We start from the raw sequence: 2,422 nt of genomic DNA on the forward strand, positions 1-2,422 counted from the left end.
TCTTTGAGATAAATTCGAATCTCGTTAAAGTGGATTAGAAGTCAGCCGTACCCGGCCTTTGCCTCAGTCCTGCCTCATCTCTGCTAGCATCCCCCCTGAAGTCTAGGAACAATGAATGAAGAAATGAGCTCTGAAGAGGGTCACAGAGATGATCTGCCCCCGAGTTTCCCGAAGGTCAGTTCTTGAATTGGATGCCAGAGAAACACCTGGGAAACAAAGAGAAAAAAAACATATTTGATCTACTAGGTCAGAACGCAGCGGGCAGGGGTTAGGGTTCTGCATTTCTAATCTGCCAGCCAGTGGTTCTGAGCACCAGCCAGGTGGCAAGGCCCTCATCTAATCCATACCCCTCATTTTACATACGTGGGAGCCGAGGCCCAGAGAGGTTAAATCCTGACGATATAGCAAGTTTGCTGTTGTCGTGAAGCAAGCCTTTCAACTAGATAACCTGACACATTTAGTGTTATATGTATCATTATCGTGCTGCGTGATAATCAGGCATAAATAGTGGGTAAGTGTTTCAGAGGGAGGACTATTATTATAGTTATAGAAACCAAGTGTTTGGGGGTCTGCCAGGGAGGAAGGGAAAGGGGCTACTGGGAAGGACTGGGGTGCCTCTCTGAGGTCTCAAAGAGGGTCCCCAGGTCCGTCACCTGGGCTCCAGCAGATCTGATGACAGGTGGATCTGCCCATAGATTTGGAGAGCCGGGGTGGGAGGAGGGGGGGTGGAGCTGGGATGCTGCGAAGCAATCCAAGGCGAGCCCTTGATAAGGCTGGAGAGTGATGAAACGGCACTGCCCCTTCTTACAGTGAGAGAGGCATCCCGGGAAGAGGGAAGAGACATGGCCGTAGACCTCCGTCCCTCTGCTGCACGGCCAAACTGAGGGATGGATTTAAAGAAGCCCCTTTCGGGGCGCCTGGGTGGCTCAGTCGGTTAAGCATCTGGCTTCAGCTCAGGTCATGATCTCACGGTTCATGGGTTCGAGCCCCACATCAGGCTCTGTGCTGACAGCTCAGAGCCTGGAGCCTGCTTCTGATTCTGTATCTCCCACTCTCTCTGACCCTCCCCTGCTCACATTGTCTCCCTCTGTCTCTCAAAAATAATTTAAAAAAAAATTTTTTTTAATTAAAAAAAAAAAGAAAAAAAGAAACCCCTTTCTCTGCTTACTTTCACGCAGAGGCATCTTCCTCACACGTGGAATTGCTGGTTAGAGACACGTTCGAGGTTCGTGTCCAAGGCCATGCTCACACTGCTCCCTGACCCACAGACCCGCCTTCCCCCCTCACTGCTCTTTCCAGGCACAGCTCAGCTAGGTGTGTTCTGGTAGGTCGCCCAGCTCTCTCTGTCTCTGTCTCCCTCCGGGTAACTGCCCCCTCCCGTGTCCCCTTCAGTCTCTCCAAGCGATAATGGAGTCCCATTATCACTAGTTCTGAGAGGCTGCATTATCCTCTCTGGTTTCTCTAGCCTCACCTCCATTTTCATAACAGTCTTCTTTACTAAATAAAATCTTCTCAAATTACCCCATTCAAGTGTGTCGTCTGTCTCCTACTGAGACTCGAGCTTGGAAGGACACCCAAAGTACAAATCCAGGTTTCAGGGCAGGTGCTGTGGAGAGCAAGATGGGGCAAGTGAACCCAGCCACAGTTAGGAATGAGAACCAAGGGCAGAGCCCCCAGCGCACCCCACCCCTGCCCCGCCCCTGCCCCACCACAGGACCAAACAACGCTACACGTGTTGAAATGCTCAGTACGACAAAAAACCAGTTTAAACTGATTCAAATGGATAGCTTCAAAGCAGTGGAAGAATCTGGCTCCGTTTTGGGCTGCTCCCCTTTGAGAGCATCTCCCATGCGCTTTCCAGCCGTGGGGCTCACTCCTGGGCTGAAGGAGGGGTCTTTCCTCTCCCCTCCCCTGGCAGGCAGGGCACGAGCATGTGACCTGGATGCTGTCATCTCAGCTTGGCCCCTGGGGCTGTGACTTCACAGTGTAAGGCCTCGAGGAGTCCCTCCTGGGGTGACCGGTGTCCCCTGCAGTGGTGGCTCACATGCCTTGGTCACACAGCTCCTGCTAAAAGACACTTGCGGCTCCTTCCTATCACTGCAGCTGCCTTGGTGACCACTCACCTTCTCAGTTTGGTCTTTGCTCTGGGAGCCCACCATTCTCCACTCAAGGTGCAGGTCCACTAAGGACCCTGACACATAACGGGCCTAGAGCTCCCAGGAAGGCCTCAGAGGGGATGCCCCGAGTTGCAGTGAGGTTGGCCTCAAAGGGGGTCTGCAGGTTCCAACACCAGCCCAAGAGAATCCGCAGCCTAAGGTGCTGTACCTTCTGGCTCATGCCACGCGTCTCCTCCTGGCGGCCCTCGCCTCCCAGGCCGAGCATACCGCGTTGCAGTGACCAGCCGTCCTCTCAGACTATGGAC

At 53.3% G+C, this 2,422-nt stretch overlaps 1 long non-coding RNA gene across 1 annotated transcript; it reads right to left on the reverse strand.

Moving 5' to 3' along the window:
- Positions 1-2,422, reverse strand: LOC115306154. The gene is made up of 3 exons (XR_003915214.1): positions 2,326-2,422; positions 1,522-1,606; positions 1-206 (listed from the first exon to the last, which is right to left on the reverse strand). It is a non-coding gene; the product is annotated as an uncharacterized LOC115306154 (long non-coding RNA).

The sequence above is a fragment of the Suricata suricatta genome, chromosome 11 (assembly GCF_006229205.1).
Source record: "Suricata suricatta isolate VVHF042 chromosome 11, meerkat_22Aug2017_6uvM2_HiC, whole genome shotgun sequence".
NCBI lineage: Eukaryota > Metazoa > Chordata > Mammalia > Carnivora > Herpestidae > Suricata > Suricata suricatta.